Source organism: Mirounga leonina, unplaced genomic scaffold (assembly GCF_011800145.1).
Source record: "Mirounga leonina isolate KUSES-001 unplaced genomic scaffold, KU_Mleo_1.0 Mir_173, whole genome shotgun sequence".
Classification (NCBI taxonomy): Eukaryota; Metazoa; Chordata; class Mammalia; order Carnivora; family Phocidae; genus Mirounga; species Mirounga leonina.
In genome coordinates, this window is record NW_023270447.1 from 87,230,959 (window position 1) to 87,256,021 (window position 25,063).

General features: G+C 52.4%; 1 protein-coding gene and 1 long non-coding RNA gene across 6 annotated transcripts in view; one reads left to right on the top strand and one right to left on the bottom strand.

The window, feature by feature from the left end:
• PIK3CD (phosphatidylinositol-4,5-bisphosphate 3-kinase catalytic subunit delta) overlaps positions 1-16,780 on the bottom strand; it is a 46,780-nt gene extending 30,000 nt beyond the window's left edge. For all 5 annotated transcript variants that reach the window (XM_035019846.1, XM_035019850.1, XM_035019848.1 and 2 more), the window contains exon 1: positions 16,716-16,780. The gene's annotated coding sequence lies outside the window, so the exon portion shown is untranslated. The remainder of the gene's footprint in view (positions 1-16,715) is intronic.
• On the top strand, positions 14,863-22,421 carry LOC118020030. Its single transcript, XR_004681795.1, has 3 exons — positions 14,863-15,258; positions 19,900-20,140; positions 22,024-22,421. It is a non-coding gene; the product is annotated as an uncharacterized LOC118020030 (long non-coding RNA).
• Positions 22,422-25,063: the final 2,642 nt, after the last annotated feature.

The following is a 25,063-nucleotide window of genomic DNA, read 5'->3' on the forward strand; positions in this document are numbered from 1 at the left end:
CCTCCTGCTGAGCTGCCCTTGACTCACAGGCAGGGAGTGTAGGGGTGGGGGGGGGGGGTGGGGTGGAGGTGCAGTATGAGGATGAGACATAAGCCGCCAGAAGTCACAGCCTGATCTTAGACAGGCTGACTGAGCTGAGAGTTCTCTCTGACAACCATCTTGGCTGGGGGTCTGTAGTATCCCCAACAACCCCCAACCAGGAAAGGATAATGACCCCATGCCGCCAAGCCAGGGGAGAGATTGTCTGCGGGCAGACAGGCTTCCCGGTTCCACTCCCCCATCCTCCCCGTGCGTGCCCTTCTCCTTAGGGGCCCAGTCCTGCAGACTTCGCTTTCTTTCCAGCATGGAAAGCCAAGTGCAAAGACAAGCTCTTTATCAGCAATGGAACCCAGTGACATGGCTTGGGGTTCAAACTGGGAGCGTCAGGTACTGGTTCCTCTGGAGCCCCGAGGAAAAGCCAGCATCCCTTGAAAATGGCAGAAGCCACCAAAAGTCATCCTGCCCGTATCAGAACAACGTACTGAAACTGCGCTAACAAATCCAGAAAGACACATCACATAATAATTGGGAGGGAATGAAGTGAATTAATACAGGTGAGTGGAAAGTCTCTAGAACAGTACCTGGTGTGTACAGTAATTGCTCGAAAAGCGTGTGCTCTCACAGATAGATGGGAAACATGCAAAGACGGAGTGACGTGCTCAACATGGCAGAGAGGAAAGGAACACCCAAGTGTCCCGATTCCTGCCTCATTCGGGGCTCAGGTATGTTAAATCCTTTCTGGAATACAGATGAGGGTCTAAATAAATTAGTTTGGTGGCTAAATAGGTTTCACCAACTCTTAGGAAATCAGAGTAAACAGAAAAATTAGATTCCTGCCCTCCTACTTGCTATAGACAAAGATTGGATCCTCTTTATAAGTTCGCAAGCACAAGGCAGGAAACCAGATGAGTCTCTGCTCCCACCCGTGAGAACCCTTGCTACAATCAAGAAGCTCCATAAGAGGGAAACTTCTCTGCTCCATTAGTCACTCCTCCTCCTCTCTCCTGACACTTCCAGGTAAGCTCAAGGTGAGGAAATGTCAGCTTCTCCCAGCTGCCCACCAATATCCCAACCACCAACCTTCCTGGAATTTTGGTGGGCTCTTCCTATTCACATTTGGCACTCTGCATTGTAGGGGTTTAGAATTGTTACCCCCATATGCCACTTTGGCATACTGATTATTTTGAATAAAAGGTATTTGAGAAACAGCAATGCAAGAAGGACACTCTGAACCTCCTTTGTCCCCCTGACAGCAGGAGCTAAATCTTGCCTGTTAAAGGTACCCCTCCCTGTAAGGGGCAGGGGGTTGGGGTGGGGGCCTGGGGAGGGTAGAAGGCATCCTTATCATCAGGGACTGGGAATTTAGGGCCAAGAAGGCCATATAAATAAACCTTGTTACTTCCCCAAGCCCGAACCTCTCTGTCTTGTCAATCCTTCATACATTTATTGTTTCTTTGTCTAAAAAGTATAAAGCCCCCTGCTCCGGTGACATCTTTGAATCTTGTATTTTTGTGGGGCTCCCATCCTTTAGTAATTAAATACGTTTTTCTCCTGTTAACCCGTCTTTTTATCTTTGGGTGGGGGATTCTCAGCCAAGAATCTAGAAGGGTAGAGGGAAATTTATTCTTCCTGCCCTACAGCATTTTTAGGTGTGATCAGGTAAGATGCGGAGTAGAGTCGAGAACAAGAATGCTACAGTCAGTAAAAATAAGATGCAACTAACAAGAAAAAAAAACCAGCTAAATGTTTTTAGTTCTTTTAGGAAAAACAGGAGGACTCTGGAAAATAATCCTCCTCAAAGGGGAGAGATAGTTTCCATAGTTATTCACATAATCCCCCCATGGCTTTGTCCCCTTGATCTTTTTACTTTCCAGGCACACAGACGAGGGAGCCTAATTACAGGAATGTCTGGCCCCTGCTCTCCTGCCATCTTCACATATTTCCATTAATCTTCAAGACTCTCACCCCCCATTAATTCAAAATTGCCTCATCTGTAGTTAAAAAGTGAAGTTAATTAGACTCTGGAGCTTCTTTCTTTTTTCCTTTGGCCAATTCCCCAAGCTTAGACTAAGAGTCTGCCTTCATTGAGGCTTTCTGAGTTTGTGACCTGGGGTGGAGAGGGGTATACCAAAAGCACTCATGCTTGCAGGGACTCTCTCACAAAAGGCAGGAGCATGAGCCCTGGCATTAGATCTGGATTTGGAGGAGTTTCTTCACTACTCCAGAGCTGTTTCCTCAGCTGTAAAAGCAGGTGCCCGCACACAGTGCCCAGCTCGGCTAGTGGAGGCAAATATCAATGGGACAGCCTCTGGAGGGGGGGTTTCTAGCCAGGAGCTCGCAGCAGAGCATCCGGGGACACGCTGCATTCTGCCACCATTTCCTGGAGTCTGAGGTCTCTCCAGTTCCAGAATGTGATCCTCGTGGGAGGACGCCCCGTCTTAGACTTCTTTATATCTTTTAGAGAAGGAAAGCTATTCCTTGCTTGTGAAGAAGATCAAGTGTGAATACGTACTGGGAGAAATTAGGGTAAGGGGGATAAATGGGACCAACAGGGCGTTCATTGTGTGCGTCACACATCAAGGCTCCTGAAAGATACCCTGGGGACTCAGGAAACTGATCTGCTGGCCGTTCTGTGTTGACTAAATGCGTTTGAGCCTAAAACTGCTTCTCACAACAAAGCTTCCAACTACTTCAGGGTATGAGGCTCAGTTTTTTAATGCATGATATATGTCCCTTTTAACAAGACCTGATCCTGCCCCTCAAGACAGTCTCATGGGCCATCTGGGAAAGAAGGTGTCTCCAGCAACTTCTGTGGGATGGTGTGTCCCCGTGCCGTGGTGGGAAGTATCAAACCCACCGGGATGGGTCCCGGGGACGGTTCTAGTCAACATCCTTCTTGACCACACAAATGAAAGGAAATCCCAAAGCTGACTCATCCATTTGATAGAAATGCACACAGAATTCACAAATACCTGGAAAATCATCTGTAAAAATTATTCTATGTGAAGTGGATAAATCAGGTGGTACCAAGGGCAATGTATATAGTTACAAGCTCCGTTCCCTAGTTACAAATACAAAGCGGGGAAAGGTGGAGGAGGCCTGAGCGGAGTCTGGAACCAGAGAACTCACAGCCAACCCAAGGCTCGTCCAGAGGCAGCCCAGTGGGCCCTTCATGAACAAGCTGGCTGGGAGCTCGCTATCATGAGGACCATTCTCCATATGAAACCATATCCAGTCCCTTGCCCCTCTTGGTATTCACACCTCTTTGCAGCCCCCACCACATGATAGCATGATTGCTCTGTGTGACCAAGAGAATCTGGCAGAGTGATGGCACGTCACCTTCAAGATTAGGTTCACAGAAACTGAGGGCTTTAGCCTTGGGGTCTTTGTCTTTCTCATCTCTCAGTATCAGGTAAGCCGGCCGCCATGTTGGAAAGACACAAACTGCGCTGTAAAGAAGGCCACATGGCAGGGGTGGGGGGGTGAGGGTGGGGGAAGTGGGGGGGCAGATATCTGGCCATCAGCAGGACAGTCACTGAGACCTGCCAACAAACCGGCTCCAGACACCTGCAGCCCCAGCTCCTTCCAGATTCTGGACCCACAGCAACTGTGAGATGGTAATTAATGAAGCTGCTAAGTGTTGGGATCATTTGTTACACAGCAATTGATGACTAATACACCTTCCACGGCTGCTGCATTCCTTGCCATGTGGCCCAGCACCTGCTGCAGGCTTAGGACAGCAGACACCCCATCAATACTTGTGACGGAGTAAATGATCGGTAGGAACAACCCCTCTCCTGTAATTGTATGAGTCAGACATGTTTCTAAAGAAGAGGCAACAGGCTGAGTGAAAGAAGCTGGCCACAAAAGACCACATCCTGTATGATTTCATTTACTCAAAATGTCCAGAATAGGCAAGTCCATAGAGACAGAAAGGAGATTCATGGTTGCCAAGGGCTGGGAAGGCTGGGGAGAAGTGGGGAGTGACTGTGAATGGGTATGAGGTTTCTTTTTGGAGTGATGAAAATGTTCTACAGTCAATTCCAGTGACAGTTGTGCAACTCTGTAAATATAGGAAAACCATGGAATTGTGCACATGAAGTGAAATATAAAGCTTGTTTTATTAAAAGAGGAGGAGGAGCTCAGGCAAGGTCACGGGTCCCAAGTAGGGAGTGGCACCTAGGGAGGCCGGCCACCGGCAAGGCTGGGGAAACGAAGTGGAGGGGTTTCCCCGTGCCTGGGGCAGAGACCATGGTGCGAAGGATAGCTAACCAGAGCCTCGGATGCCGTGGGGTGGGATGCTTGCAGCCAGCTCCCCGAAACTTGGCAAAAGGAGGTTTGCCTGCTAATCTTCCAGGGAGACCCTGCCTGGTTGCAGGCTGCGCAGAGCCCAACGTGCCGAGCCTGGACATGGGCTCTGACTTCCCAACCTCCGTAGATGACGCCCCCCACCCGACGTACGCCCACCTCTCCTAGGCCCTTCCACCTGCCAAGCCAAGGTAGGGCCACAAAACCACAGGTAGCAATTGTCCCAAAGCTCAGCTGGCCCCGTAAGTGAGCTGACGTTACAGGAGTCACCAAATGATTCAGGTGAGTCTGTCCTTGCTGAAAGCCCCCCAAAAGGAGTAGTGAATTTTAGACAAAAGAAAGGATTTAAACAGCACAGAGTAAACTTGTACATGGTACCTAAGAGGTGGTCAAGGCTGAAAACAGAAGCAGCTTCAAAGCAGATTTTTTTTTAAAGACAGAGAGCACATGAGCAGTAAGGGCGGGTAGGCAGAGGGAGAGGGAGAGAGAGAATCTCAAGCAGGCTCCATGCCCAGGGTGGAGCCCTATGTGGGGCTTGATCTCACAGCCCTGAGATCATGACCTGAGCCGAAATCCAGAGTCGGACGCTTAACTGACTGAGCCACCCAGACACCCCTCAAAGCAGACTTTGACTAAGTTGTTGGGCAAGAATGTCTTATGCAGCCCTCGGTGGTGTTGGAATCTTCTGTCTCTCTCTGGCCTTCGACACTGGTTTTGGAGACAGCATCCCATAATGCAGAGAAGCCGGGGGTTGGACCCAAACAGTCCTTCGGTGCACCCTAATGAGTCTAGGGTGAACTTGGGAGACACCAAGGAACCCCCTAACATTATACTCTAAGAGCCTTTCTCTGGGGGAGAGGTCCATGATCTTTAGCAGATTTTCAAAAGGATTTAAAGTCTGAAAAAGATCAGGAGCCACTGAGTGGTGGGGGTTTTCTAGGATAGGTAGATGATGGATTTCTTCTTTGGCAAATCTGTATCTTACAAGCCTTTCATAACTAGCTTGCACTAATCCTATACAACTAAAAATATTTAGCACACACGCATGCACATATTTATAAAACATAGCACACATATTAAAAACACCCACGGGCAAGATCCCAGCCTGTAATACCCAGAAGATCTAGTCTGCCCCAATATCAAGACCCCCAAATAATTAATATCCTTTAAAACTGCAAATTCCACTTCCTTCTTCTGTTCTGACCCCCTAAGCTAATCACACGCACACACACACAGAGGGGTAGCAGTGGAGATGGGTTCCCTTCTCAAGGGTCTCAGCTAAGGGGCAGTTTACCTCCTTCTCCTGGGGTCTGGCTCTGCAGCTGGCTGCCTACCCAGGCACTCAACACTCCAGTTCCCTATCCGGCCATGGGTTTACACGTCCTCGCCCCTCCTGTTCTTGCGAGACCCCAGATCTGCAGACTACTTATGTTGGGGATGACACACAGTGCTCGGAACACCTCCCTCCATCATCCATCATGGGGTCAGTCTCTCCTCAGCAAGTGCCCCGGGTCACCTCCTTCCCCTCCCAGAGCAGGTCTCCAGGCCACTTCTGCCCCTGGGAGCTTCTGGATATGTTCAGACTCTGTCCGGAACAACAGCCTTGCATGGTTTATCAGGGCAGAGCCCATCGCTGGGCACCTGCCATCAGCCGGCAAAGCGTAGGCGCCTTCTGTCTCTTTTCTCATCTTTTGATTGGGGCCATTGACTGAAGAGACACCTGAGTTCTGCTGCTCTGTTTGTCACCCACCAGCAGAGGACTGTCAGACGGACTTCCCGCAAAAGGTTCAAGAGTTGGGCAAGGAGGGGATGAGATTTCAGATGCCAGGCCCTGCTTCCTCGGGACAGAGGGGGAGAATGGGCACCACCCTGGGCAGACTGGGGCAGGGCTGGGTACAGAAGCCGCATCCTCCTGGCCTGTCTCACTCTAGAGGACCAGAGGCCAGGATGTCAGCTCTCCCAGAGTTGCAGGACCAGCAAGAACAGGGAAGGCTGCTTGGAGCCCAACTAAGTCCTGGGGTGGGGAGGGGGGAGAGGGGACGGGTCAGAATGGGCTGGGAAGCCCCTCTGCATAGCCACGGACTCTCAGAGGCCTCGCCCATCCTCCTGCCTGGGGTCCAGATCCCCCTGCCCCAACCAAGTGCTCCCTCCCAAATGCAGCCACATTTGGAGACAGCCCAGCACAGGGGTGAGGAACAGGCCCTGCCACTTCCTAGCTGGGCAATCCCTAAGTAAGTTACTAAGTGTTTCCGTGCCTCGGTTTCCCCTTCTATAAAGCAGGGATCGCAACAGTACTTAGAAGAATAAATCTGCATTTTCAAAGTGCCTGCAACACGACAGAGTGGGTGCGTGTTGCCATTATAATTATCAGACAAAGAAATAGCCCGGTTAACAAAGGTGGCGATTCTGAGCTGGCTGATGGGGAAACTCCGAAGTACGAATGCTTGCTGATTGGCTCCACAGAAAAAGAAACTGGTTCTGGATGCCTCCGCTCTAGAGCTGGTGGTGCCCGTTCTCAGAGTGAGGGGCTGGTGAATTTCAGCCGGGAGTTCTGACCTGCTCTGGCCCTGCCCTGCGATTCCTTCTATCCCTCGGCCTTATGCAACCTCCCCCCAGCAGACTCAGGGGCGAATTGTGCTCCCCATGCCCTCTCCAACCCATCCTGGCCGATGGCCTCAGCGTGCTGACCACTGGGGCCAGCAGGATCCTCCTCAGGGCCCCAGTCCCTGCACGCTAACAGGAATTGGCTGTGCTTGGTTGGGCCCACATCAGCTCACGCCAGTTGCCCACCTTAGTAATTACACGACACGGAAGAGGAAAAGCAGAGAAATATGGGTGTATAAAGAAAGAGTCGTTTCCATGACAACGAAGCAGAATGCTTTAGAAACCCAATGAAGAGGAGTCATTAAAACAAACTTTCCATTGCAGCGGAATGGCCAAGGCATGAGAGACTGGGGGGAAGGAGCAAAGTTTACAGGGACTGTTGCCCTTGGGGCCTTGCCTCTGTGCATCAGTGAACCAACGTACATGTATGCGTTTTAGGTTAAAATGTCTGGATTTGAGGGATAACATTTTATTTTATTTCTTTTTCAGGTAGACTCCATGCCCAAGGTGGGGCTTGAACTCACAAACCTGAGATCAAGACCTGAGCTGAGACTGAGTCAGAGGCTTAACTGACTGAGCCACCCAGGCGCCCCTGGACTTGAGGGGTAGCATTTTAATACTCTCTACACCAACCAGAGTTTCAGCGACTCAACCAGCGAATCACATAGGAAAACGGGACTCCTATTAAACCGTTTACGGTTTGTCATGATTGCGGCCAATCATCCTTCACGCCGTTTTGCCCCGATCCACCCTTTCAAACTATGGTGAGAGATGCTGTCCTGGGAGTAGCGGAAGCCACAGAAAAAACACAAACATCTTCCCAGAGCGTCCATCTGACTCAATGTTTAGGGGGAACTATGCCTCCTAGTAAAATAAACACAGGCTTATCATGGAATAAAATGTAAAATTAACGTTCGTGTTAAAAATAAAACTGGAAGCTTCAAAGCAAGGTCATGGCTGGAGGGGGCTGCAGGAGGCCAGGCTTGCATATCCCATCCCCTCTAGGACAGGCATGGTCCATGAGGGCCAAGGTCACGGCCAGCCGCCAGACCTTCCCCAACCACTTTCCCACACACCTGCAGCACAAGGGCTCCTGGGGTGGCTGCCTGCAGGGCACCTTGCCCACTCGGTAGCCCCCCGTCTCGCTGCTGCCACTCAAAATGACCGGGCTGACCCAAGGTCCAACTGCCACGGCCAAGGTCAAACTGCCATGGCCAAGGTCCAATTGCCACAGCCAAGGTCACCGGATGGCAGACCTCACGGGCAAACTGCTCTTGCCTGCCAGTCCAGGCCAGGTGGGCTAGTCCAGGGGCTGCTCCTCTCACCCCCTCCCTTCTGCTCTGAAGGAAGAAAAGGCCCAGAAAGATCTCACCCCCTCAGCCCTCCGCTCTTATTCCCCAAGCTCCTTTAGACCCTGAAGGGTTAGAAAAAGCTGGAAAAGAATAAACGTTGGGCAGGGCGCCTGGGTGGCTCAGTTGGTTAAGCGACTGCCTTCGGCTCAGCTCATGATCCCAGGGTCCTGGGATCGAGTCCCGCATCGGGCTCCCAGCTCGGCAGGGAGTCTGCTTCTCCCTCTGACCCTCCCCCCTCTCATGTGCTCTCTCTCTCTCATTGTCTCTGTCTCAAAAAAAAAAAAAAAAAAAAAAAAGAATAAACGTTGGGCTTTGACACATCTGAGAGAAGCGGGCTGATAACAAAGGACAAAGCCGTTCCGACTTTTAGGTATAAAACAGTGGTATTTGTTGCCACGTGCTCTGTGCCTTTCATACGGGTCAGCCCTGGGAGGGCCAGATGAAATGATGGGTGGATAGACTTTACGATGCAAGCAAACCCCAACAATCAGTGACCCCTGTCATTAAAAACCCACTCGCTCCCATAACGTGGGCTGCAAGGATTCATTCATCCAGTGGCAAAAATAGCGATTTTTGGAGAGCCCGTGACCTTCGACAGGTTTTTCCTTATTTCTAATCTTTTCGATAATCAAGTAAAAGAAGCACTTGTTCCCGATTTTCAGAAAAAAACCTGGAGGCTCAGAGAGGGAAAATAACTTGCAAGGTCATCCACGTGTCAAGCGTCAAAGCTAAGACCTGGACTTCCATCGAATTCTGAAGTTCTGGCTTTTGACACTAACATTAAGCTTCCTTTCCACTCGTTCTTGAAATACTGTGCCTTGTGCTGTGCTTCCCACCAGAAACAGCAGGTATGATCTTGCTTGTCCTTCCCTTGGCTCTGAACACAGAGACAGGTGACGGGGAAAGTTGACGGTTTTCAGTGTTTTTCCCCCTAAGAGAAAACTTCTTGAGAAAAGGTTGGTTGAGACCCAGATCCCGGTTTCATTAACTTCCTCCTCGAACCCAGGTGGGCAGCAGAGGAAAATGCACGCACTGAGCGCGCCCCAGCACTGTCTGCTCCCCTGGCATCCCCCCCACTTGGGGCTCCCAGAGGTCTACCCGAGAGTGGCCCCCACCTTCCTCTACGGGGCTGCAAAAGCAGGCCTCAAGGGCAGCAACCCAAGCTGGCACCAAAGCCCGGGGGTCCTGCCTTTGAAGTGTCTGCCTCAGTTTCCCAAACTGCTTGATGGAGCATCTGGAGGTCAGCTGTGGAACAGCCACCAGAATGAGCTCCGGACTCGACCATCTAGTGAGTCTTTATCTGCCACTTGCACGCGACAGAGGCTGTGGAACCGCAGGGGGACAGGGTCCTGGCGAAACAGCCCTGTCGGGGGTTCAGGATTCTGGGCAGCCCGTCACGGCTCTTCTCATCTCCCGGGAGGTAAGCATCACGTGACACAGGCTCATCCGCTTGCCTTAGGGAGGCTCACACCCAAATCCAGCCAGACAGCCAAGGACACCGTCCATTTCACCGGAGGGCGGCTGTCGGCTTCCTTCTGGGACTGTCTGTGTTTAGAGCAGGAAACTGATCCCTGTGCTTAACCTAAATCCCTTTGGCGTAAGTGTGTACCGTCTGCCCTAGTGGAAACAAGATGAATCTTGAGGGTGAGTGGAGACTTGTTAACTTAAATTAGAATAATGGTAAGGACAGTAACAGCAATATTGTTGACAGTAATATTTCCTGACTGTCAACTACGGGCCAGCCAATGTTCATTATCTAATTTGATCTCATTTAATCCTTGAGACAACCCGACAAACAGGTCGAATTAGCTTCATTTTACAGAGGAGGAAGCCAAGGATCAGAGAAGGTAAATAATCTACTCAAGGTCACACAGCTGGCAAGTGGCAAAGCTAAGGTTTTGAATCTGAATCCATCCGATTCCAGAGTTCAAGGGTTTAAACCACTGCATTCCACTGCAGCAAATCTCATGTTAAACACACAGCTAGAGCCAAGAAGAAAGCTATTTAACTTCGTTAGCAATAAAAGAAACATATTTAAGATGATTACCTTTGGGGCCTATGAGTAAAACATTTTTTCCCAATATTATTTAATACTAGTGAACGTGTCATGAAACTATTATGTATCACTGGGATAAACTGGTCCAGTCTTCCTAAATCGAAAACCATTTAGCAGGAAGAGCCATCAAAATGTTCAATGCCTTTGATGCAATGATTCTTTTTTTTTTTTTTCAAAATTTATTTATTTGAGAGAGAGAGTGCACGCGCACTTGCGTGCACAACCAGAAGGGGCAGAGGGAGAGTCTCAAGCAGACTCCACGCTCAGCCTGGAGCCCGACGTGGGGCTCGATCCCGTGACTCTGAGATCATGATCTGAGGCAAAACCAAGAGTTGGACGCGTAGCCAACTGAGCCACCCAGGCGCTCCTGATAGAATAATTCTCGAATATGGGCAAATGTCAATGACGGGATTTTGAGAGTCTCGTGGGCACGTGTGTGTGTGTGTGTGTGTGTGTGTGTGTGGCTGGAAGCAACATAAACGTCCCACAATGGAAGATGCTTGATAAAATGATGGTGTCCCTTAGGACACTTAAAATACCACTGGGAAGGATGGCTTGGTTGCAAAGCAAAGAGGAAAAATGCCAACAAGCCGACATCGTGAAGGAAGCAAACTCCAGAAGCACATGGCTTGCTCGTCAAAAAATTAAACATAGGATTACCAACAACCCAGCAATTCCCCTTCTGGACACGTACCCAAAAGAATTCAAAGCAAGGACGTGAACAGATATTTGTACATCCGTGTTCATAGCAGCGTTATTCCTAGTAGGCAAAAGACAGAAGCAGCCCAAGTGTCCGTGGACCGATGAATGGATAAACAAACCGTGGCACCCAAAGGAACCTTTTGCAGTCTTAAAAAGGAGGCACATTTGACACAGGCCACAACATGGATGAACCTTGAGGACATTACGCAAAGTGAAATAAGCCGGTCACACAAGGACAGACATTGTGCGCTTCCACTAATAAGGCACAGAGAGCAGTCAAATTTGGAGGGACAGAAAGTAGCATGGTGGTTGCTGGCCGGTGGCCGGGGGTGGGTGCGGCGGGAGGGAAGAATGGCTCCTTATTGCTTCATGGGGACAGCGTTTCAATTTTGCAAGATGAGAAAGTTCTGGAGTCACTGGTTGCAGGACAGTGTGAATGTACCAAATGCCACCAAACTGTACACGGTCAAGATGGCAAAGTTTTTCGTGTATATTTTACAATTGAGACACAAAAATATAAAAACTCACCTGCTTATGAGGTCCAACTGTATTAAAAGTGCACCCCCCCAAAAAAAAGGGAAAAGATAGTCCAGTTGGCAGTGGCTGCACTGGGGACAGTGGGATCATGACACTCACAGGCCACCCGCGGTACCCCAGCTCCTTACAGGCATTGCCTGTTCCGCCATGGGGCTCTGTGCCTGGCCCTAGACATGTGACAACATACAAAATCTTACAGGCTGATGATATTACTATACCCATGTTCCCCCCGGGGGTTCTGAGGTTCAGGAGGGTTAAGTGATTTGCCACAGGTCACTCAGCAGATAAAACGAGGTTGAGATTAAAACCCAGTCTGGCTGACTCCAAAGATAATGCTTCTTCTTCCATGCAGAGATCCCTCCACCACCTCTGTGCCCCGTCCCACCCCACCATACTTAAGTGACTTTTCAAAATTTCAATAACAGGGCTATGACCTTGCTTCCCTGTTGATAAGAAAAGACTTCTCCCAGATTTCACAACCAAAGCAAAGAGTGGCAATGCACACACACACCCCTCTCCTGTCCTGGGGGGGGGGGAGGCTGGGGGAGGGGGAGAGGAGGCAGGAGAGTGGCCCTGCCCTCCAGAGAGCCCTGGAGCACTCCTTAATTGCACCCCCAGGTCCGGGGAGCTCCGGATCCCTCTCAGTACCACCAGCTCCATCCCACAGCAGACACAGCAGCAAAACCAAGCCCTGCCCCCACCTCTCCTGGTTGGGGGCGGGGGCTGCTCAACAGAGGAAACTCCAAAATGAGAAGTGCTGTGTGGCCCCAAACAGAGGGTGGGGGGAGCCCTGGCTGGGAGAGGCCCTGAGCAGCGAAGGAGCTGTTCTTGAAGGGAAGGGGAAAGGTCAGGAGGGAGACCAGACCGGAGGACTGCCTGGAGGCAGGGGCAATTCTCTGCAGGTGCAGAACTTAGCCTGCGGGCAACTTCTCCAAGCTTGGGACTTGTCTTTTCTGCTCTTGGGACCCTGGGGAGGGGGACTGCCATTGGCAGAGCCCACTACTAAGGTGGCTACCAGTTCACAAAGCTGGGAAAGTGAAGCTGGAAATAGGAGAGGAAGGGTAGAGCCTGGGAAGCAGTAGCCCAGGGCCCAGACGCAGGGGACGGCTGGTTCCCTGCAAAGATACCTGTGTTCAACACCTTCCCGGGAGATACTGAAAGAAACGTGCTCCTGTCCACCTGCCGAGGGCTGAACAGTGGTCCCAAAAGGATGTGTCCATGTTTCAACCCTAGGAACCTGGGGATTATTTGGGAAAATCACTATCCAGAGAAAGGGTCGCTGCAGATGTAATTAAGTTAAGGATGGGCCCTAAATCCAATGACAAGTGTCCTTTAAGAGACAGCAGAAAGACACAGACACAGAGGAAAAGGCCAAGTGAAGAGGGAGCAGAGAGTGGGGTGGCGTGGCCACGAGTCAAGGGCAGCCCGGAGCCACCTCGAGCTGGGAGAGGCAAGAAGGAGTCTTCCCTAGGCCCCTGGAGGGAAGTAAGGCCTTGTTGACACCTTGACTCAGAACTTCTGAGCTCCAGAACCGCGAGAGAATACACGTCTGCTGCTTGAAGGCACAGAATTTGTGGTAATTTGTTACAGCGGTCCCAGGAAACACAGATAGCATCATTCCAGGACATAAATCTGACCCAGGCAGCTTGCTCCCTTTCTGTGGCTGCCCTCTCCCCCCTCCCCCCTCCCCACTCTCCTGGTATTTTCTCTAAGTGGAAAGCATTTTCCCCAAAGTGAGTGAAACAGAAGTGAACTGAAATACCACTTTCGAAATGCCACTCCCATTCCTCCGATCACTCTCCCTCTCGGCCCAGAAAGTAGGCGGCCTTGAGAAGCACCCTTTTCTAGAAGTCCTGACCCCCCCCCCCTTATCCAAGGGAGCCAGGTTATCACCTCTGGGGAAGGAGTGGGTGGGGGGTGGTTCTCACAGGCCAGGGCAGCTGGAACCTTCACTGCACCGGCCTCAGGCCCCGCGGACTGTGCGGGCCCCCAGGGAGGGGAGAGTGGGCCACCGTGTGGCTCTGCAAGGAAGGAGTGGGCAGGGAGGTTCCCGGGGTTTTAAATTTTTTTTTCCCATCTTGACACTGGCAGCATTTCTGATATGATTGCGGGGGATTTCCACCAACCGAATCAAAGAAAATTCGGTTTTAGCATTAGCGGCAAGGAGAGAGAGGAGGAGTTTTGCAAGCCTTGCCATTTATGAAACACTGGCCGTGGCACCGAGGAGAACGTCTTCCTCCCTTCCTGACAAGTCAGGCTCCTGCCGTCCTGCAGCTGGTGGTCGATGACTACATGCCTCCGCCATCAGACAGGGCAGCACCAACCCCCCCATCCTCCTGGAGCACTTCCCTCTGGACCTGCCAGCTTTGCTGGGAAACATGTTTGTCCCCTGGGGAGTGGCTGAAAGAGCTTTTCTAAGGTCCCATGGTAAAGAAACGTTTGGTGGGGCCCCACGCCCCATCACCAGACCCGCAGAAGCATCTGGCCTCTGGGAGGGAGGAGACTGCTCTCTAAACAAAAATCGTTTTGAAAAATAAGCCAGCCAAAGGGGAATTGCTTCATGAGTTGCACATTCACTTCTCCCTTTAACTGTGCAATTGAAGAAAAACAAGGTGAAGCAGGAACTGACCCCTCACACCCCCATTCACATGCCCACAATCTCCCTGGACACAGCAGTTCTGGGAGTACAAGCTAACCAGGCCTGAGGCTGGTCTCTAGTTATGTGCGGACCGCCTGCGTCTCATAAGCCCCCTACCCACCCACCCGAGGGCTGGTACCCTCCCCACCTGCCTGCCTCGTTCTTAGCAGAGTCCCTGTGAAGGAGATCTCAGTAAACATTTGTTAGACGTAGGAAAGCCAGAGAAAAGTCCTAGTGGAAGGGGACCATCTGTGTGGCCAGGAGCGCCCCTGGGGCACATGCCCTAGTTCCAGAAACATGTCTATTTGCTGAGTGGCCAGCACTGTTTCTAAACGTGGGCAGAGGAGGTGGGGGGCAGTGGGGCTCCGAAAGAGGTAAGCTTGGATGTCTTAGAACAGGCAAGGGCCAACTAGGTTTCAAGAGACCCGACCCCCCACCGCCCCCCGCCCCATGACCCTCCCCCCCAGCGTCCTCCACCACTTGTAGGAGTTCATGAAAGCAGCACAAGAACCACCCTCAGCATGTGCTGGGCGGTGCTCTCATGAGGCACGATGGATGATGGGATCCTGAAGTTGAGAAATCAAACCACAGCAGGGTGTGGAAACGATAAAGGGTTGGCAAATATGTGCTCTAGAGAACGGAAGAGAAAGTTCTATTCCCATCTCTTTATATTTGGTGACAGCCTCCTTAATCAGAAGGTTCTTTATGCCCACTTAATCACCGCAGTCAAACCTGGTGGTGAATAGTAGGGGCAGCTTTTACCGGGTATTACCAAGGTGGGTCCCTTAGAGGCCGCATCTCTGAAGAGACCCTCCAAGGGTCCTCGTCCCTACACCAAGAGAACTATTAGGAAATGTTCTCCTTAATCGGCAAACCGCAGCACCTACAGATGATGGAACTGTTCAGCGGGTTTTGGATCAGCTACTTGCAAAAAGAAGTTATGTAACTTTTCTGGGCCTTAGTTTCTCCCACTGGAAAATGGAGACATCAGTCAGCTCCTACGACTGCTTAACTGAAAACACGTATGTAAAAACGATTGATTCTTTGTGAGGGGGGCGGGAAGAGTCCCAGGAGTACCGTTCACTTGACCAGAACACCAAGGCAGTGCCAGGCGCTCCAGCACCATCCTCTCTCCTGGAAGTGAGCAGTGGGATGAATCCTCAGTTTCAGGGTCCCTTTGGAGCGGCGAACTTTACCCTCGAAGCCCCTGAAAGAGGACCCCCCCACACACACACACATACACACCGAGGGCACACCTGCCCCACATACAGGCGGGACAGTGCAGCACATTTCTGCCGGGGCGGGCGGCGCGCAGTGGGGCTTTCTGCAGGAGCCCAGGTGAAGCCGCCCCACTGCATAATCTGTTGGGGTTCTAGACCTTCAGCTCTCTCCTTCCAGGGGATCTGAACCAAGTGAAAGCTACTCGGTCATTCGAGGGCTCCCGAGCGCTCCATCCGCAACCTGGGCAGATCCCAAGGGTGCCGCGGGACCACTTGGTACGTGGACCGCCAGCCCGGGCCGCCCCAGGCGCCCGACCCCAGCCTCGGAAATCCCATCCCCACCTCGTCCCCTCCGGGAGCGCGCTTTTCGGGGCCTCGCATTAGTCCTTTTCCTGGCTCTCTGGACCCCCATCTCCCCACCCGGGCAGAGCACCGCCCGCTACGTGCTCCCGCATCCTGGTCCCCACCAAAGGTCTCCCTGCTCCCCTCTCCCAGATTTCAAGGAAGATGCAGAGAAGGAAGCCTAAATAAAAACAGGAAACCCGATTTAAAAAAAGAAGCCTCATTCTGGCTGAATTACGGGTAAGAGTATTAAAAAGAAGGGGGGGGGGGAGTCCGGAAATGCAAAGCTGGAGGCGGTTTTGCCGCCGTAACCCAGGCTCAGCCGCAGATCCGGGGGCTGGTCTCCGCTGGCGGCTGCAGTAAACACGCGGCAAGCGGCTCCCGAGGCCCCGGGGCCCCCAGGCGCGCCGGGCGGGGCCGGAGGGGGGCGCCCGGCAGACTCGACTCCGGCGGCTCCCCAGCCCGGTGCCCGCTCGCCGGCGCCGGGGAGGGCGCGCAGGGCCAGGGCGCAGGGGACGGCACACCGGGCTGCACGGCTCGTGGGAGCGCGGCCGGAGCGCCCGTGGGCCGGCTCGCCAGCGCTCGGGGCAGGGCGCACGCGGCCGAGCGCTGCCGGGCTCCATGCCCCGCCGCTGGGAGCGCAGCCGGACCGCCGCCGCCGCGCCCGTGAACGCCCCGTCGGGCCCCGCAGGGCGCGCGGTAGCCGCGCAGGGGAGCCGTGCGCGCCCAGGCCCCGGCGGCCAGCCCGGGGGGCGCCCCTTGCCGGGCTCTCTCCAGACGCGGGAGGCGCAGCCGGCCGGGGCGCACCGCTTGCGGGCACCGGGAGACGCCCGCGAGCCGGTCCCCGAGGTCCCCGAAGCGCCGGGTCCCGGTGCTCCCCCCGACCTCCCCAGACGCAGCCGGAGGCGAGTGCTTACCGTCCCGGCGCGGCGGGCAGGCGCTGGGCGGCTCGGCCCGGCGGCCGCTAGGAGCGAAGGCTCTGGGCGCGAGTGAGCCTCGAGGGAGGGAGGCGGGGCGCGCTGGGGGCGCCCCGCCTGCTGACAGCCCGCACACTCCACTTCCCACTTTGTTTCCTTTTTACTTGCAACAGGAAAAACAACAGGTCCTCCTGCCGCCAGTCTGCACCCCCCCCCGCCCCCGTCCTCTCCACCCCCCAAATCTGCACCCCGTCTGCGGCTGGAAGGGCATCATCCCAGGTGTCTCTGGAAGCTGCATTTTGCCCTTCTTCAAAACAAGTTTTCTTTTTATACAAAGGAAAACAACCAAATAAAGGTCCTAAAGCCCATAAAACTCCCACGCCTTCCACATTCACACACCAAGAATTTCCACAGTGGTTAGAGAAAGGCTGGAGGGCGGGAGAGGGAGGCGGCGGCGGCCGCAGCTCCAGGCACCCGGGGGGTGCCCCCCAGTGCCAAGAGCAACGGGGCTGGGCTCCAGGGACGGTCCAAGAGGCCGGGCAGACAGACTGGAGCAAAGTCCCACTGGCTCAGCCCTGGAGGGAAGACGTGGCCTCCACGCTTGGGGGAGTCAAGAGCAAGGAGGGGGTGTGGGAGTAGCCAGATTACAAGAGTGGCTTCCAATCCTTCTGGGGTGTGATGGCGGAAGAGTCGGTCAGTTGCTTAGACTTAAAGGACCCTCTCCAACAGGGTCTGGGAGGTAAAACACCCGTTTGGTCCCCTTGGAGATAGGAGGAACCTGAAACTTGGGAAGACTCTTTCTACCCATGCAATACCCTGGCCTCCGGGACCAGCGTGGGCCCAGCTCTGGCTGCAGCAAAGGGAGGAGCAGAAACTTCCGTGTCCTGCCAGGAAAGGGGAGAGCACTGAGGCAAGACCCGTTGGGTACTAAACGCTTCCGGTGTTCTAAGATCTAGGCTGCAGGCTCTGAATTCTCAGCTAGACATCTTTGGAGGAGCCAGAAGGGACCATATTGTCCCTTTAGGGAAGAATGTTGGGTCTGTCCCCAGGAACGTACCCTAACATCCTTCCCAACAAAACATCCCAGGCTCACAGCCTCACTCCTACCCCAGGCCCGGCTCACTGGTCCTTGGCAGAGGTCTCCAGCCCACTGCAGGGTGCCAGAAGAGAAATGGGCACATCGGAGAGAAAATCTGATGGCAGGGTAAGCAGCCTGCCCTGAGGTTTCCGAACACCTGCCCCAGCCCAGCTTTTGCTAGTTTGCAGTTTAAACAATTTACTCCCTGGCTTTCAGAGTTTGGTGTAAGAAGCCGGCAGATGAGGAATGTTTTTGCCTCATTCAGAAGAACGCTTCACTGAATATTTGCTGACAGCCATTCGCATCATGCTCTGTAACATGCGAGACAGGGACCCAAGGCATGCCAAATGCTCAGATATGCTCCACCTGTTATTATCTCTGATCCCTACAACAATCTCCCAAGGGCAATCTTAGCCCCACTTTACAGATCAGAAAACCAAGGCTCAGGAAAGTTTAATCATTTGGGGGCCAGTCTAACTGCTCCTCTGACCATATCATGCTGCCTATGGCCCAGTTCTAGAAGTTTCACTTTCCTGAAAACCCAGCACATTTCCGTTTTGAGACGGCGCCATAGGATCTCCCTGTGTTGCCCGGGGTGCCAGGAGAAAGAGGCTGACAGTAACACAGGGCTCTGCCATCGCTCTCCCTTGTCTCTCAAGTTCCCGATAGACTCGCCTTCTGCCTTCCTCTCTATGGTTTCTGATCTCTCTTTCTCACTTTATTTTTAACTGTTGTCATGTGTGTTTGGAGGAAGCTACTTCAAGTTCCCTTTGAATTGTAAACAAAATAGACTAGCCATGGTGGAGAATTTATAGCAGTCCTAGAAGAGAAGGAGCATCTTAGCTGCATGGAAGTCAATGCCTCCTGATTCACATGATCTCCTGAAGGGCCAATCCTTCCGCCCCATGTTATGGAAGGGAAGAAAGAGGTCTCGGTTATTAAAGGGGCTGCTGGTCAGTGGAGAAGAGGCTCCGGCCGGCAGAAGGTGCCCTGCAGCCCGGAGGGGCACACACAGCCCTCCAGACCTGTTTCCTTCTGTCCCCTCTCCTGCAAAACTTCCCCTCCAAAAGCCATCCAGCGTGTGCAGCTTCTCGCGGATGCAGTAAGCATCTTTGTTCAGCTTTGAGGGGCTTCAGCACGGACACGCACACATGCCCACAAGCAGGGTTATCTCAGGGCAGCCAGAGCCAACCTCAGAACCCCAGTGCAGGGGTGCAAGCATGAGAAGCCCACCTCTTCAGCCCCTCCACAAAGGACTCTAGGCACCTGTGTGCCCCGTCCTGGCAGGAAGCCCACTTTGCTGTGGGTCCTTTCCTCCCAAGCAAACATTACCCAGCTCAAACCCTCGCCCTTTTGCCTTGGCCAAGAAACGTGTGGTGAAGCTTCTTGATTAAGAGCACCTTCCCTGGAGCCAAACTCCTCAGCACTGCCTTGCTGTGGAGCTGTGTGACCTCCGGCAAGTGACTTAAAATTGTCTGAGCCTCCACTCCTCATCTGAGAAAACAGGGATGCTGATCATGGCTTTCGGCATTTAGAATTGTTCTTAGAGGGGCGCCTGGGTGGCTCAGTCAGGTTAAGCTGCCTTGGGCTCAGGTCATGATCTCATGACCTTGGGGTCCCAGGACCTGGACGGAGCCCCAAGTCAGGCTCCCAGCTGAGCAGGGAGTTTGCTTCTCCCTCTCCCTCTCCCCCTTCCCTGCTTGTTCTCTCTCTCTCTCTCTCAAATAAATAAAATCTTTTAAAAATTGTTCTTAGAATTACCCGAGGTAATAATACATGGAAACTGCTTCTAACGGTACTGACAGAGCGAACCCCCCGAGAAGGTTAGTTCTCGAGCAATCCTAGAACAGGGTCTCTGTGCTCCATGGGACTGGATGTTTCTGCTCTAAAACAACATTTCCCCACAGCAGGGTGTGACATATGAACACGTTAGTGGACTGGAAACCCGCTCAGCACGTCAAGTTTACAAAAATGGAATAGAATAGAAATGATCAGATTGTATTCCACTTTGGGAGGGAGAATACTATGGCCTGCGGCTTTTGCCCGGTTTATAGGTACGCGTGAGTGTGCATTAAGTCAAGACATAAAATGCATTTCTTACTGCAGGCCCTGGTCCCTGCGATGAGACAGCGGCTGCCTGGGCAACGTCATGGTGATGATGGTGCAAGGGCGTGAGACCTGGAGAACCAGGCCGAGGTCAGAACTGATTCCTGGAAAGTCTGACTTCTGAGGACACAGGCTCAGAGGAGCCCGGAGAGCTGGCCAGGTGCAGGTGCCCGAGGAAAAGAAGACAGGGGTCCTTGCAGCCCCCGTCCCCAGGCTGTGCCCTCCGGAGAAAGACTCAGAGGTGGATGGATCGTGCCCCTGTGCTTCATCCCGGGTCACAGCTGGACTGAACGGTCCAGAAAGACCCAGATAGTTCAGAGGTGGCCCAGGTGAACCAGGCCCTTATGGGGTCAGGTTTGAATTGCTGGAGATTGAGTTTCTGGGCCCAAGTAAATGGAGACTCCAAACAGAAGTTGAGTTGTCCTTTTTGTAAAACACAAACACTCCAAACCCAAGATGCCTGGGTTCCAATCCCAGCCCAAACCCCTACCCGCTGTGCAACCCTGGGGGGATCCCTCCGGCCCTCAGGACCGGGGACTAGGGGGGAGGGTCCTGCCCCTGGCACCAAGTCAGTGTTCCAGAAACAGCTGTTGGCTTTTAAACATACCTTCTAATGCTCTTCCTAGTCCAGGGTGTGGGGGTGTTGGGGAAAGGGGGTGGTGGGGAGCAGCAGGGTTTGGGGTCATGAGGCTGGATCCAAACTCCTGCCTCCATACACTGGGGGTGACCCAGGCTTTGCAACACTGACTCCTTCAGCCTGCGTGCCTGCTACAGTCGGGGCCCTGGGATACAGCACCGTCCAAGCCAAAGACCCGCCCTCCCGGGGCTTACACTCCACGAAGAGAAACTATGAAGAATAAAAATAAGATACAGTGTCGTGAAGTAGTAAGCACTGCAAAGACATAGGAGGTGGGGAGGAGGGGAGAGATGGAGGAGGGATAGTGGGGGTCTACAAAAACACCTGACCAGTCCCCCAAACGGTCAAGGTCATCAGAGACAAGGAAAATTAGAGCAACTGTCAGCCAAGAGGAGCCCAAGGAGGACATGACAAGCGAATGTTACGCAGTGTCCTGGTTGGGCTCCTGGAACAGAGAGAAGACAGTAGGTGAAACTAAGGTGGTTGGGATGCAGTTGATAATAACGTATCAATGTTGGTTCATCCCCTGTGACACATGTACTGTAGTAGTTAAGGTGTTAGCAATAGAAGAGACAAGGTGTGGGGTATGTGCGAACTCTCTATCCTCTCTGCAACTTCCCTAAAAATCTAAAACTGTTCTAAAATTAAGCATTTATTTCAAGGAAAAATAATAGGGCGCCTGGGTGGCTCAGTCGGTTAAGCGTCTGCCATTGGGCTCAGGTCATGATCCCCGGGTCCTGGGATTGGTGTCGGGCTCCCTGCTCAGCGGGGAGTCTGCTTCTCCCTCTGCCTCTGTCCCTCCTCCACCCCCCACCCCAGCTTCTGCTCTCCCTCAAGCACGCTCTGTCTCTCTCTCTCAAATGAATAAGTAAAAAATCTTTAAAAAAAAAAAAAAGAAAAGAAAAGAAAAAATAATAGAATGGGGAGGTGTGGGAGGCGGAAAAGGCCAATCAGTCCCTGGGGCTGGGAACAGGGCCTTCCCTTACAAGCCTAGAATACAATGGTTTGGGGGGGCGGGAGGGGCAGAGTCACAGAAGGGGGGGCTGCAGAAAGTAAGAAGGCGTGGCCTTATTCCCCACCCTTGGAGTCTAATGGAGGGGGGAGTGTATTTTTGCACCTTTTCTGGGGACCCTGAGACCCAGCCCTGCCCCCACATCCTCCTGTCTGTCCCTTCCTCCATAAGATGGCGCTTATTACTCCAGCTTCAGAGAGCCTGTAAAACTAACATATCTTTCAGTGAAAGCGGTTTGGGGACAGTCACAGCTTCGCAAACGGGGCGCAGAAGAGGGAGTGCTAAGGGGAGCTGGGGTTTGCTCCGGTCCTGTGTCCCACCACATTACCACCTGCTCTAAAAACCTCCTTCTATCTAGATAAGTACCCCTCCAGATAGATATCTATCTTTAAAGTCATCGATTCTGAGGAGCACCCCCATGCGAAACCCCAAAAACCTCAATGAGAAGACATATGTCTGGTGACTTTTTCCCCAGACAGGAAAAAGAGAACAAAAGAGCATGAATGTTGAAGAGAGAGAAGAGTTAGAAGAAGAAGGAAAGCCATTTTCTACCTGGAGGGGGCTGGCTGGTGACCTCCGAAAAGGTATGTCCAAGTCCTAATCCCTGGAACCTGGAAACGGGACCTTATTTGGAAATAGGGTCTTTGCAGATATAATTAAGTTAAGGATCTGGAGATGAGGTCATCCTAGATTATCTGGGTGGGCCCTAAATCCAATGGCAAGCGTCCCGATGAGAGGAAGACAGAGGGAAAGTCGAGACAGACAGAGGTGAAGGCCATGTGCATTTGGAGGCAGAGGTTGGTGAGATGTAGCCACGAACCGAGGAACATCAGGAGCCCCAGAAGCTGGAAGAGGCAAGGAAGAGTTCTCCCTAGAGCCTCTGGAGGGAGTGGCCCTGCTGACACCTTGATTTTGAACTTCTGGCCTCCTGAACTGTGAGAGAATAAATTTCTGGTGTTTTGGATTTTGGTTTTTAAGTCTGTTTATTTTTATTTATATATATATATTTTTTTAGGAATCTCTATACCCAACGTGGGGTGCAAACTCACGACCCTGAAATCAAGAGTTGCACGCTCTTCCAGCTGAGCCAGCCAGGTGCCCCAAATCTCTGTTTTTTTAAACCACAGGGTTTGTGGTGCTTTGTTATAGCATGTATGGAACCAGTAAACGTGGCCTCGTGGAAAGCATCCGGGCTACACAGCGAATGAAAAAAGTAGAACTATAGTGAGCTGTCAGCGCGGGCTGTTTTCATGCATTACCCTGTTTCATCTCCCTTGGAACCCTGTGTGGTGCATGCTGTTCTTATCCCCATCTTACAAACAAAGAAATGAAGGCAATGCTGCAGGTAACTCGCCGAGGTCACCCAGATGGCAGGTGGGAGTTCATTAGGGGGCAGCCTTCCTAGAACTCTGAAGTCAGGTGACAGGAAGGGTGTGGGGTCTATTGGACCAGCGATCGCAGGAAGCTGGACGGTGAACCAAAAATGGGAAGAAGAAAATGTGTCACCTTAACACTGTGGAGGGTCTGCCTTCTCCCCTTGGCCAGAACTGCCCGGAGGAAAGCATGGTACATCCACTTAATGGAACAGTGTGCAGCCATTGAAAGTGGCCATCCTGGGGCGCCTGGGGATTGATTGAGTGTCCGACTCAGTCGGTTAAGTGTCCGACTCTTGGTTTCGGTTCATGTCATGATCTCATGGGTGGTGTGATCGAGCCCCACGGCGGGCTCCGTGCTCAGCGGGGAGTCTGCTTGAAGATTCTTTCCCTCTGCCCCTCCCCTGATTCATGCGTGTGCTCTTGCTCTCAGATAAATAAATAAATTTAGAAAAGCAAAGAAAAGTGGTAATCCTGGAGACCCGTAGCATCATGGGAAATGGTGACATCATCAAGGGGATCAAGTTCAACGCTGAACTGCCTCTGTGCAGGATCGCCACCGTGTAAGCGTGACGTATGCACACGTATGTAGTGGGAGGTGACTGAACTGTGAAAGCCTCGGAGGAGGAGCATTACAGATGTTTTCCCTGCCATTTTTCCTTTCTGTTCACATTATGCCAAATGTGTAATAAAACTGCAAAAACGTGAACTTTATCTCCTTTCCCCAAGTCAGAGCTAACAATCCCTCTTACTGCTGTTCACACCAGAACGACGGATGAGCCGCTGCTCCATTCTGCCTGGGCTCCAGTCAAACTGGGGTAATGACCCCATGGCCTCAGCTCTCAGCAGGAGGGATGAGAAGCCCCTGGAGAAGGACTCCTTTGGGAATACAGGTGGCATCAGGGAAGTCCATCAGTGGATAGTAGGGCCTCAGCCAATGGGAACTACAATGTGGGGAGGTGCTAGATGCCAAGAGCCCGGTGCTCCTGGGGTGTATACCCAGCTCCTTTCTCCAGGAACACTTCTCTGTGCATCTGCGTGGGGATACCTGCAGGCTCCGGTCAGGTATGCCGGCCTTGAAGCATGCCCAAGGTGATGGCCTCAGTGGTGGCCACTTGGCCCCAGGTTGGCCAACCAGTGGCTTCCTCAGGAATGCGGAATTAGAACCAAGAGCGTAGTGATTCTTCAGGTACCCAGGACCCTTGGGTGCTGGGAGCCACTTACGCCTCTCGACAGGACTGAGGAAATCAGAGGAGCTGCCGTGCAGAGACTGAGATTGAAAGAAAACCAGCAAGCAGATGCACAGAGAGGAAGAGAGGATCGCAGGTGAGAGAGACAATTTCGGGCAACTTTTCGGTTCCTTGTCTTGCATCAAGAATGTCCTTGCATTCTTCCCCTTGGGTTCCTCTGAAAGTCCCCTACGCCCTTCTGCCTTACTCCTGTATTCTGTTTAAAATCTGTATCAGTTTCCTAGGACTGCTGTAACAAATTAGCACAATCCAGATGGCTTAAAACAATGGAAATTTATTCCCTTGCAGTTCTAGAGGCCAGAAGTCTGAAATCAAGGTGTTGGCCAGGTTGGTTCCTTCCAGAGGCTCTAGGGAGAATCTGTTCCAGGCCTCTCTCTTATCTTCCAGCACTGCCTGCAATTCTTGGCGTTCAATGGCTCGTAGAAGCATTCTTCTGATCTCTGCCTCCATCTTCACTGGCATTCTCCCTGTGTGTCTGTGTCTTTGTCCAAATTTCCCACTTCTTATAAAGATACCCTAATCCAGGATGACCTCATCTTAACTAATTAGATTTGCAAAGACCCTCTTTCCAGTGAAGGTCCCATTTTGAGGTTCCATGTGAGCATGAATTTTGGAGGGATAATATTCAACCCAGTACAAACTCTCTTGAGTTGGTTTTTGTTTTTTGAAACAACAAACACAACACTCAGAATTAATACAGAAATCAGTATTGGAAGTGCAGCATTGAAAGAAACAGCTTTTCGGGGCGCCTGGGTGTCTCAGTCGTTAAGCGTCTGCCTTCGGCTCAGGTCATGATCCCAGGGTCCTGGGATCCACCCCCGTATCGGGCTCCCTGCTCCGCGGGGAGCCTTCTTCTCCCTCTCCCACTCCCCCTGCCTGTGTTCCCTCTCTC